The 13,329-nt window shown below is 41.3% G+C and overlaps 1 protein-coding gene across 3 annotated transcripts in view; it reads right to left on the bottom strand.

Moving 5' to 3' along the window:
- Positions 1 to 9,015: 9,015 nt before the first annotated feature.
- Positions 9,016 to 13,329, bottom strand: part of MICU3 (mitochondrial calcium uptake family member 3) — a 128,711-nt gene continuing 124,397 nt past the window's right edge. For all 3 annotated transcript variants that reach the window (XM_075258738.1, XM_075258721.1, XM_075258730.1), the window contains one exon: positions 9,016 to 12,332. The gene's annotated coding sequence lies outside the window, so the exon portion shown is untranslated. The remainder of the gene's footprint in view (positions 12,333 to 13,329) is intronic.

Raw genomic sequence — 13,329 nt, 5'->3', positions numbered from 1 at the left:
ACATTTTGTAAGGGAAAGGTGGTGAATAATCATTATTTTGTGCGGTTTTCTACGTGTTTTTTTTACGACGTTCGCCGTTCAGGTTAAATAATGTTTTAATTTTATTGTTCAGGTTATTACGGACGCGGCGATACCAAATATGTAATGTTTTTTTCTATTTTTCTTTATTTTACATAATAAAACATTTTATATGGGGAAAATGGGATTTTGGGGGCTTTATTTATTTCTATTTTATTTTAAACTTATTTAAACTTTTTTATTTTTACTTTTTTCCAACTTTTTTTTTCCTGTCCCCATGGGGGATTGAAGCAGTGATCGGCTGATCACTGCTTCACTACATATACGCTGCAATACACGTGTATTGCAGTGTATAGGAAGCTGTCAGCCTGTGTGGACGCACAGGCTGACAGCTTCCTTTACGGCAGGATCAACCAGGTGCGTGAAGGGGGTAAGTGATGGGTCAGACCCCGGGCTGCCCCCTACGAACACGGGCACCCCCCGAAACTGGCGCGGGGGGTGCCAATCGGCACCATTTTAGAACGAAACCCCGGAGGTGCCGGCGGTCATGTTGACCGCCGGCATATCAGGGGTTAACACCCGCGATCGGACCCGGTTCCGACCGCGGGTGTTACGGAGCATTGTCGGCCGTAACATACGGCTGTCACCCGCAGCGCATGGTGCGCACACAGGTTCCGCATAGGTATAACGCAGTAATAGTACGGCGGTTTGCGGGAAGCCCTTCCCGGCAGCGCCGTACTATTACGGCGAATGTCGGGAAGGGCTTAAAGCAGAAAGTTCAGATAGGAAACCTTTGCAAAATTTCTGTGCAAAGTGGGGCCACACATTGGTTCAGTGGTTAGCACTGCAGCCTTACAGCACTGGAATCCTGGTGTTCAAATCCTGCTCAAGGCCAAAAAACCATCTGTAAGGAGTTTGTATGTTCTCCCTGTGTTTGCATGGATTTCCATCCCATATTCCAAAGACATACTGATAGGGAAAAATGTACATTGTGAGCTCTATGTGGGGCTCACAATCTACATTTAAAAAAAAAAAATAAAAAAATGCTGTGGGAAGAACTGTGTTGCTTTGCTGCCGTGTTTTTTTCCTGCAGCGCTTTTTTGCTGCAGGACGCCACATGGGGCCTTAGACTAAAAGCTACTTTTTTTAAATTGTGAACATTTTTGAAAATGTATGGCAATTATATTTACGGAAATGCTGGTGTTTTCCGCATAGGTATAACGGGGGCAGAAAGTCCGCAGAGGAAAACTCTGCAGACTTCTATTAATCTCATTATTCCATTAATGGCCTCCTTACTACCCTAAAGATATGATTTACCAAATATTGCTCTATAACCATCTGGTGTAATACTCTGTTGGACATTAGGACATAGATGATGATAGAGATTTACGCTGGGTTCACACCTGCGTCTGGGGTCTCCGTACTATGGTTTCCGTCTTCTGCATGGCAGAAGACGGAAACTATAGATCGGGTCCGGCCGTGCGCGGCGGTGAGCGTTTTAGGCTCTCCGCCGCGAAACCGGATTTTTTTATCCGGACACAGAGTACTGCATGTCCGACTCTGTGTCCGGATTATAAAACCCGGTTTCGCGGCGGAGAGCGCAAAACGCTCACTGCCGCGCACGGCCGGACAGCTTTCTCACCCATTCAAATGAATGGGTGAGAAAGTCTCCTGCAGGCTTCCGTCTCCTGCATCTGTTTTATGCAGGAAACGGAAACCTGCAATAAGGACCGACGACGCAGATGTGAACGAGCCCTCACATAGTCCAATCAGGCAGTACATACATACTGAAAAGAAAAAAAAACTACACATCATCTAACAATGAACTCTAATGAGAGAGAACCTTGCCTTTACAAATGTGAATAATATACATGAACAGTTTACAACAGTAAATCATCGAAACCTTTCCTTAGAATATATTAGTGAATCTATATTTGGATGGTGGAAAATAATGTATTTATATATGCACGTTTTCATTCTGCTAAAAATACATTCTTGCCTGCAGAGTTAATTATTACCAATTGTACGCTTCACCAGCACCGTCTTATAGGTGGCACTCCGCATCTCAGACTTGGTGCGCTTGCTTTTTGCATTTGATAAAATAAATGCTCTTTGGGAAAAAAAGGAACGTTAAAAACCAATAGTAGAAAAGATTTAGGGTCCATTCACACTGAGTTTTCTGGCGCAGGTTCTGACGCGGAATTTGCATCAGAATCTGCACGGGAAAAAAAGCCTCCCATTTACTTCAATGGGTTCCTTCTTCTGCGAGCAAAATTGATAAAAAAATGGTAACAAAATAAAAAAAAAGAGGTTTTTCTTAATGTATGTTTGTACCATGTTGGAACCATTTGTGAGGCAATAGGCTTTATAGCTTTCAGATTTCCCGGAGAGTGCCACTAGCATGGTTTGGGGACTTCAACTTCCACAGACTTTTCACCAGAAGAGCTTACCCAGGATAGTTCTGGCCATGACTGCTTGGTTATGTGTCTGTTACATGTCTTTGTGCTATCCATTACCACATAACATGCAAAGGATAGAATCACCACCTCCGCCAGAGGCGTAACGTGAATCTCCAGGGACCAATGAATAATCTGGAATTGGACCCCCACTTAGCATGCGTTATCTATAATTCTGGTGTCTTCCTATGTTATACAGAGACATTTGGGATTCCAGAGCACAAAAGTATTTGCTACATGGCATTTAGCACCTTTGGGGTCACATTGTTAGCATACTCCTCCCTTTCATGTTTTACATGTTTACTTCTGGCAGGTTATATCATGTCACCATTTTTCTTCTGTTGAATACATATGGAATTGGTATACATTATAGATTAAATATAAGGAGGCACAGTATGGCTATGTGCAATATATATATAGTGAAAAGGTACATTCACATGTAGGAATCTACATGTTTTCAATGGAAGGCAGAAATCGCAGCAGGACGTGTAAAATAATCAGTGTAGTGCTGGATGTTGCCGCAGATACTCTCCGCTCATTACACCTATTCATCAGGGCCTAATCAGAATTTGAAAGCTGCAATGCAATGCCGATGCCTTGTCGCAGAAAACCCAAGACCAAATACGGCAGTGAAAAATGAAGAGGAAGTTCTCTTCATTTTCCACTGTATGAACATACCCTAAGATTACTATGAAGTTTACCTTATTGGGTATAGGAGATTATTATACATAGGTATACTGTACTAGAGGAGGAAAGTCAGCAGAGGAGAACTCTGTGGAGATTCTCTGAAAACTGCTGTGGAAAGCAAACGTGAGGCGTTTCCACCGCAGACTTTTCCACAGCGCTTTTTGGCTGCTGCTCTCTACGTGGGGCCTTAGCCAAAAGCAGTTTTTTCCTCTGTGTTTTTTAGGTTCATTTCACTACGTGGGCCCTTAGCCTTAGGCTAAAGCCTTGTATTGCTAAAATGCTGTGTTTTACATTACCTGCAAAGTGAATGCGGTTCTGGCTAATCCCACCCACACGTTGCTGAGTTTCGCTATGTGGGGCCTTAACTTGAAGGGGTTTTCCAGAAGTTTATTATTTATGATCTATCAGAACAGATCCAGTTTGGACACCCCCAATAAGAAGCTATCCTTCACAGAAACATAGCTTTCTCTTCACAGACCAGACCCATTCAAGTGAATGGGACTGAGCTGCAATATCAAACAAATTTGCTCCACAATGTATGTTGCTGGGACAAGGCATGAAGTGACCCAATAGTGGTTACATGTGTAGGACTGATTTCTATATAACCATAGCAAGAATATGGCCATTATCACATCTACCTGGGCAGACATGACATTATTTCCAGCAGTGTCATTATGTATGAAAATAGGCCCATAGAGTAAATGTTCTTGCCCTTGACAGCCCGCAAGTGTCATGTATCTATCTGTACATCATTCTGTCTGTATTGATATGTATTCAAAATGATATAAGATGTAATATAGAAAACATTGAGAAGTAACATTACTTCTGGTGACAAGGACAGGGCGCACCAGAACACTTGTAATAAACTGACTTGGTGCAGGAAGGCTCCTTGAGTTCTGCACACTTGCAGAAAGCTCGATCTAATGTTGTGTGACAGCATATTTCATTGAGCTTCCAGGCCTGGAGATGGCACATTTGAGCCCAAGAAAGCCTGGAGTCTGGCTTTTAACCCATAATGTATAAAAAGCACCATTATATGCATTCAAGATCATATTCTCATTTTCAGACCTTTTTCAGACCATAATAATTCTTGTCTATATTAGGAAAATGATACTTTGATGTCTAATGGAGGTGCCAATATAAAAGTCATATTATACTAAACCTTGCCAGCTATGTCAATTGCATAAATAGCTATCACCCAATATAACAAGATATTACATGGTGTTACTTATACTTAGCCTACATTCACATGAGAGTGATAATTCATCAGTCACATGGCTGCATTAAATTCAGTGCACGTGAATGGGGGGTTTTCACATGACTATTTTAATGGACCATCAAAAATTGGGTTGTGTCCAATTTTTGTCTATTTTCATGGATCACTCAAAATGCTCAAAAATATTAAGTATCTATGTAGTTATACGCCTCTCGGGTGCAAAACGTTGTGTACCATAGTCATGTCTATATAGGTTAAGGGCTAGATTTAGATAAATCTTTAGGCTGGAGACCACAAATGAAAATAGATTCTCAGGCAGACCTGGCCAAAGCTAATTTGAATATGGTCAGGGTTTCCCATCATGCATAGCAATAGCTTGGAGCCCCAGAGAAAAGTGAGACCCCCCCCCCACTGACCATAATGGTCGTCTTGTCCCTTGCAGCTTCTGTTTGTCCATGCATTATACTTGCTAGTGTGACAGGAGCAGAACCGCGTATGGGAGGGTCACAGACAGGACAGTCACATCGGGTCACAGACAGGACAGTCACATCAGTCATACTCGCATACAAGATATTGGTCATTTCTAGCAAGCCTAGCTTGTACGTCAGAGGATTACTGAGGCTGGTGTTCAGTGTCGGGGCATCAGAACCCCCTTCTACCGCACTCAGTGTGCAACCAGATGTGACCGCAGCCATTAATTCCTCAAGGCTCCTTTGGGCCTTGCAGCTGATTTACCAAAATGCTATAGCTTATTAGGCATGGCTGTTTCATGGTATGTGACACTGGCTTGTGTTCACCAGGTGATGTTGACAGCCAAGATTTGGTACTGGAAGCGAGGATAGCTGTCAGTGTTTTTCAGGTCTTCTGCTGAAGATATGTTAAATTATATTTACAAAAAGAGTGTCTTGAGCTTACTCTGCACTTACTGTTCACGTTTCCCATCACTGTTGCTCCAAGAGAAAGAAACTTCTCCTCTATAAAGTTGAATAAAAATTTCCTGCACTCCCCCATGTCTGAAGAAATACTTGAGACATGTCTTAGGCCTCGTTCACATCTGCGTGGGTATTCTGTCTGTCTGTGGGAGTCCGCATGAGGACCCTCCCTGAAATACCAAATGCAATTGCAAGCGCTGTGCAGTAAAAGCACACAGATCCCCATAGGCTATAATGGGATGCGTGTGCTTACCGCCAGATCTCCGCAGAGAACATGCAGACAGGAAAATAATTCACAATCTACTTTCCTGTCCACATGATTTGTGCGGGCAGCGCGCGGCAAGCACACGGATCCCATTATAGTCTATTGGGATCTGTGTGCCTTTACTGCACAGCGCCTGCAATTGCGTTTGGTATTCCGTTCAGGGGTCCCCATGCAGACTCTCCCGGATGGAATACCAACGCAGATGTGAAGGAAGGGTTAGAAAGATTTTCCTAAAGAAATGCTTAGCAATGACCTTGTCTGAGCAGTGAGTCTGTAGATCATCAAAGATGGAGAGCGGAATCAGGGCTGGTGCTGAAACCAAAATCAGGGTGCTTCAGATGTGACTGCAGGAAGAATACAAAGATTGGGCAAGGTGGGTACATATTGTATTCTGCTGTAAAGAAAAAAGTATTTGACTGGAGGACCCCAAACATCAATGTGCTTGAGGCTCCAGAAATGTCAGATCCCTGCATACGGATTAAAAGTTAATTTACAAAAAAGGCACTAAGGGGAGCCTAAGGGGCACTAATATTTGGGGGCCTAATTGGGACACTAATACTTTTACTGTTACATTAAGAGAGGTGATGTTAACATGGGAGATCTAAAGGGGGGAATATGACTTTGGGGCACTAACAGGAACACTATTACTGCGTATATCTATTGAGGGTACTCTTATTATTTGGGGGTACTAATAGAAGTATTATTACTATTTGGGTATAAAATGTGATGTAGTTATTATTTGGGTCCACTAATAGGAATGCTGTTACTGTTTGGATCTAAACAGGGTATTGGGGGGCACAGTTACCATTTGGGTCTTAAGGGGGCATGGTTATTTTGGGGGGCATTAACAGGAGCATTGTTACTGTTTGCAATCTAGTTGTTTATCCCTTTTGATTCAATAGAAGATATATAGGATTATAGCTGCATGCTCTGTCAGAAATATGTCAAATAATCCCACCAAATATTAATTCCTTAACATCATTTACACCTTGTCTTAGAGGCGATAGCTCAGCATTAGCTCACATTAGCGGTCAGCAGGCAGATCATTGTCATAGCTAAGCATTACCTTTACCCGGAGTAAAGATGCAGTTTGTAAAATTCCCTTGCAAAGGCATTAGGGCTTGTTGGTGCTCTCTCTGGCACCCACAACACAGGGCACATGCCAGGGCCTCTTAGCAATGCCGCGACACAGCAGACTGGTTGCAGTGATCACTAATGAAATGTTACACACATGACCTACTAAAGACAAACACAAGTGGCCCAAAGAACAAAGCCATGAGCAAGTTTTAGTAGAAGTAGAAAATATTCAGCGATAATAACAAAAATTATAATGATGTCAAATATTAAGAAATAGGTCAAACTCCATAAAGTAAATATCACAGCTCAGGAGGTTTTGGGGATGTCAAAAGGGAAGCACACACTTGGGTCATTGTCACTATACAGTATGTAATGATGATTTGCCACTGTGCTCATCATTTGTTGCCCCCTAGTGAAATATTTACATACTGCAACAGTTTTTTAAATAAATCACTAGAGATGAGCAAACAGCGTTCGATCGAATACATGTTCGATCGGCTATCAGGCTGTTCGATTTGTTCGAGTCGAACACCAGGTGGCAAACTCACTAAAAATTTGATTCCCCTCCCACCTTCCCTGGTGCTTTTTTTGCACCAATAACTGCGCAGGGGAGGTGGGACAGGAACTACGACAACGGAGGCATCAAAAAAAAAAAAATCAAAAAAAGTAATTGGCTGGCTAAATCAGGTGACCTCCAATTTATACGAATAGTGGATTTAATATCCGGTTCATATGAGACTGTGAACTATGTGATTGTGAGATAGGGATAGATGTACAGGCAGGGTTAGCTAGGGATTACCTTTATTTAGGTGGGAATGTCACTCACCCAGCTCTTTGGGGCTCTATCTGGTCGGGATCCCTATCAGCTTGCGAGATGCGGGAGTTGACTTTTTCCCATAGAAATGCATTGACCAGCATTGATTGGCCGAATGCCATACAGAGTACAGCATTCGGCCAATCAACGCTGGTTCTGCCGGAGGCTCGTCTGTGAGGAGGCGGAGTCTAAGATTGGACCAGAATGGAGACTGCTGTGGACCAATGTTAGACTCCGCCTCCTTGGCAGAACCAGCGTTGATTGGCCGAATGCTGTACTCTGTATGGCATTCAGCCAATCAACGCTGGTCAATGGATTCCTATGTTAAAAAACTTATTCTTTATACTGTATAATTAAGGTTTTTTTTTTCATCAATTTTTGTGTTTTTACTGCAAACTATGTTAAAGATTTTTCCTTGTTCTCAGTAAATATAACATTTACTAACATTCAGAGGCTGAACGACAACCTAGTGCTGAACATAAAGCTAAAGCATTGTTATAATATAGTAGTCTTAGCACTGGGCACATAGGGTGGGTGTAAAAAGCAGCCTGTATTCTGCTGATGGGCTTGCAAGACGAGAATAACACTTATGCTTCCTCTATGAAGCTTGCAGAAAAGAACATACCTCAGATTCTCTATTCTGGTTCTTTGTTAAGAGACCATAAAATTGTATAATAGTGAGAAACATTTTGGCTGGAAATATCCTATAACCAACATAAATTGTTACAGATTACTTCTTAAAGCAGAAGATCCTGGTACTGAAAGCTAATGGCAGGCATGGGGCTGTGACAACCTCTCACTCATATACATGATTAAGTCAATTGCTTATTACCAATGGATATGGAATAGCTGTATCTGCAGAATAGCCCTGGAGCCATTCATACAATATTATTAGCAATGACAGACATTTTCACTTGGCTTTGTATCCAATTATACAGAAAGACAGCATATGAATGCACCTTTTTATAGTTCTGTTATCTGCCGTACTAATAGTACATTCGGTATACTTCAGATGAAAAGAGCCCCTTTGCCAGAGAATGTGCACTTGAGCAGCCCTGACAGCATGTCTGATGTGACCCTTCTGTGTAGCCTTGATATATCTCCACTCAAGAGGTATTCAGCAGCATATACTACCATTACACCATTCTCATTCAGTACGTCATCGATAACTGCAGGACTCAATGTTAACCTGACAAAAGAAATAGAATGAGCTTGTCAAGTCTTTGCATCCACAACATCCTCTGAATTCTAAAAAAACCAAACCTTGTCGTATAAATCTTTTCTTTCCACATTTGAGATACTCTCCATAGTCCGACACTGATTATCATTATCATCCCAAAGCAGTGACCGCTGGTTATGGTTTCACCTCTTTATTGTGACATCACTATGCATAGTATATTATCTCTGATTGTATTTATACACTAATTCAGAAAATAATGTTCAGAAATGGGATCATGGGATATAAATAAAGCTGTAGAAACAAGGGTGACCCTAAATACCGTAATGTAGTGGTCACTGGGAGCGACGGCAGTCAAGACATGAATTGCACATTTAGTATTAATAGTTTTATTTACAGCATTTATTTCAATAAAAGTGCAACATGCAATTCAATTAAAACAGAGGTGAAGCCTTTCATGACCTGCAGTTCCTGTACTCATCTATATTGTAGTGTTGTAGTACAAACAAAATGTAAGATATATAACATATTGTACCCAGAGGTGAGGTAAGACTGTAGCCATGTTCATCCTCATAGACTATAACTGTGTTCCTATGAGCTATAATACAATGGAGAAGGACTGTGCTCAGTAGCTTATTGCCGCACCCTGCTAGTGGTAGATCTATATCTGATTCTGCATATGTGATGAATATGATAACTTATATCTGCTGTAATGATGAATTGGCACAATTCACATATGTGAGTTACTGCATTGACCAGGCTGTAAGATTTCGTACCCTTGGTGACAATGAATGGACAATTTAATTTACTGCCATTTGTACCCTCTGCTGCCAAGAAATCCTCTGCAATATTTGACCGTGACTGTAGTCCCTGCTAAATCTGCACTCAAAATCAATGAATGTGTAGTGTGAAGAGACCGCACATTACAGGGTTTATATATATGTGTGTGTGTATATATATATATATATATATATATATATATATATTTGATAAAATCATTGCTGTAACAGATAACTAAATGTGCTCATTAGTCATAAAAAATCTGGTTAGTAAGAGCGGATCTGTATAGGGTTGTGTATATGCTCGCACTACTTACACAAAGACGATGGTTAGGTGTATCAATGGGAGCATGTCCTGCCATGCAGTATATTAGAAAGGTTGAAGACCATCTCTCTATAGTACAGTTCCTCAGTTATTCCTCCTAGAAATTGTGAATTATGAATTGACATCTGGTTGTTACTGTCCCTTTGTTAAAGTGGTGTGTCCCTACACAATCTGTACAATGCCAGACAACGCAGGGATATACCCACTTTTACAAAAGGGAGAGTAACACACAGATGTCAATTTATTAATAAATTTATAGTAGGAATAATAGAGGAACGGCACAATATAGAAGTATGAGGTTAATTAAATGATGATTGGTTGGGGGACCGATATCCAGGACCCCCGCTATAAGACTTTCTAAGAGACTAATGAGAACAGTGTGGTACATTGTATATATTATATTCATCAGGAAGCGTCTCTTATATAACAACTGGTATTTTGGGTCACTGTAATGGGGTCCCCCATGCTCTCCCAAGGTTTATATGATGGCACGTCATATTCTAACGGAAGTCTATAGAGAATAAAATATGTTTATGGGAAATGCTTACCGGGACTAATATGTGCAGCTGATAGACTGAGGTATGTGTGTCCTGAATATTGCTATCAAGTGACTCTACCTGGCCTGTTGAATTACCAAAGGACTGTCTTTTTATTTGCCATTGTACATATATTTATCCTTTCACTTTAGGAAATCTTCACTCATAAGACATTATAGTCAATGTGCCACGTGAGTTTAAGACTTGAATAGGATTTTCCACAAAGTGCAAATTATACTTGGTGAACAAAGCTGTTAAAAATCAATGGATTTTAAAGAATATCTCCATGACTCAGTAGTGTGAAAATAAAATACCTGCTGTGCATTTTGTACACAGAATCCCCTGCCGCCCCCATGTGGCCTCTTCCTCCCAGCTGTTAGTAGTATTACGGCTACATTTTAGCTTCCAAATGATGAGGGCAATACCCGGTCCCTAAGGATCCACTGAACTGAACTCAGGACAATTGGTGTATTACAGATGTGAAAATGGGTCCACAGGACAGCCGTGTAAAACCGCCCTAATATGCAGAAGTATAAAAGAAGATCAGCTCAACTGGTTTAAGGAGTTCAATATTGCGACCCAAAAATCCAGGGCAGTAAGAATACATGGTTTAATGTTAAAGGGATTATTGGGCAAGCCAAAACTGCCGGCAGTGCATTCATTGCAGTAGGAGCTGAAATCTACTAATATAGACAGACATCATCATTGCGATGGTTAGGAACATTGCCTGGGGGCTGGAAGTCTTCTCCATTGGCTTTCCTGATGACACGTCAACTCTCTATCATGTGACAGACCCTGCTCTACTCCAAGAACAAGCAGGAAGAGTAGAGCAGGGTCATCAGGACTCCTGGCCCCCAGCAGCACCCCAAAAAGCAGTTCTGGCTCCCCAGATAACCCCTTTAACATAGAAGTATTGGCACAGTATCCAAAGTAAACCATAACAGCCACCTTTATTGTGGAAATAGCCAAGCTGTTGTAGCTGTGTGTTTTTACACGTGCTTCTTTATGCTCCTTTTATTATACACTTTAGATATGTTGTGCTAGAACTACTTTTGGGGTGTACCAATAGTCAATAGGTGTGGTCACAATTATTAAGGCTAAGGCCACAGGATAACTTTGGCTGTGATTCCTGCCACAAGACCAAAAAATCTCTGTGTCACCTTGTGGTGAAAGTCAAAGTCGCTGTAGCCTTATTGAGATCAGCACAGGGGACTGCAAATGAGAATGACAGGAAGACAGTGCCTAAGCAATTGCAGGTACAGTGTCTAGTAGGAGTTAGGCCTGGTTCACATGGGGCACGGGACCGCGTATTTTGGTCTTGATTCTGATGCGGGAAGCTGCGTCAGAATAGGACCAAAATGTGCCTGCCGCAACTGTTGCAGCTTCCAACGGTCGCGGCTTCCCGCTCCGGAGTAGGATGTATCTTACTATATGTACTGGATCACTCATGTATTCACACCGGGTGCCGCTCGCAGCCTACTAGCTACCTGCTCAAGCATTATTACTATAAAAGTAGAGTAGTTGTCTATTACAACAATGCAAGTTAGAAAATCTAAGTATTGATCTATAATGACAACTGCTTTACTTTTCTACTGCACCAGCTTTTGTTCATGGAGTCCCATATTGTATCCTATATTTAAAATTAAGAATTGACATCAGATTACCCCCTATACAGCCTGAAACATACACAGCATTATGTAGATGTGCTGGATAATAACACAATGGATGTGAGTCAATCAACTTATAACTTAGTATAAATATGTAACAAAAATACATTCAAATAAAAACATGCTTTTTGTGAAGTTCAACAATAAAGATAATAATCAGTGCAAAATCATAAGTATGTGCTGAAACTATCTCCTAATGGGGGCGCTACATTGTCTGCATGTGGTCATGCCTGCCACACACTCTACATGAATCAAAGTGTAAGAGCAGCATTTTATCTCAATGTATCTCTGCTGCGGAAGCTCCGGAATAACTCTCTGAAGTGTTTCCTTGTGACAGAGGTCACACATGTGTAGTAGTCCTTCAGGCCATGCTTTGGTTTATCCTGGTGGTAAAGACATATAGATTAGTATAGAAAATATATGCAAAGAAAATGATAGAAGATTAATATATATATATATATATATATATATATATATATATATATATATATATATATATATATATATATATGCCCTGTTAAAATACCTGGCGCCCTTCCTTTTCATCTTTCTGGTAAGATTCCTTGTCCCCTTTTAATTTAAATTAAGACCTTTCCCTACTTCTGCAAATTCCAGCTCTTTGCATCATTTAATAGGTGCCTCTTTATTGATTCCAGTCCCCACCAATGAGTGCTCTTAGTTTTGGTGACTGATATGTTATTTATTCTCTGTACTGTCAGGAGGACGGTGTCAGGTAGGTAAGACAAGGGGTGAGATTCTGAGCTCTAAATCAAGCATTTTCTCTATAAATTTAACAAAAAAAAAACGAAAAAAAAAAAAAAAAACAGGCAGCACGGTGGCTTTATATCACTGGAATCCTGGGTTCAAATCCAGCTAAGGACAACTTCTGCAAGGTGCGTTTGTATATTCTTCCCAAGTTTGCATTGGTTTCCTCCCACACTCCAAAGACATACTGATAGGGGATATAGATTGTGAGTCCTATATGGGACTGTGTTGACAACATCAGTATAGAGCTGTGGAATGTATTGGAACTATGTAGGTAAAATAAATGTGTTATGCGACCATATATTACTGCTCTGAGTAGGAGGCCGTGAGCCCACAGCAAACCTCAGGACGGTTCCTATTCCTATCTGTTTTGCAGCCCAAGCTTACGGCAGGTAATGGGTCAAGGACAACAAATAGATATGATTAGAGATGAGCGAACAGTGTTCTATCGAACACATGTTCGATCGGATATCAGGGTGTTCGCCATGTTCGAATCGAATCGAACACCACGTGGTAAAGTGCGCCAAAATTCGATTCCCCTCCCACCTTCCCTGGCGCCTTTTTTGCACCAATAACAGCGCAGGGGAGGTGGGACAGGAACTACGACACCGGGGG

This window comes from Leptodactylus fuscus, chromosome 1 (genome assembly GCF_031893055.1).
Source record: "Leptodactylus fuscus isolate aLepFus1 chromosome 1, aLepFus1.hap2, whole genome shotgun sequence".
Taxonomy (NCBI): Eukaryota; Metazoa; Chordata; class Amphibia; order Anura; family Leptodactylidae; genus Leptodactylus; species Leptodactylus fuscus.
This window is presented reverse-complemented; position numbering and strand designations above follow the sequence as displayed.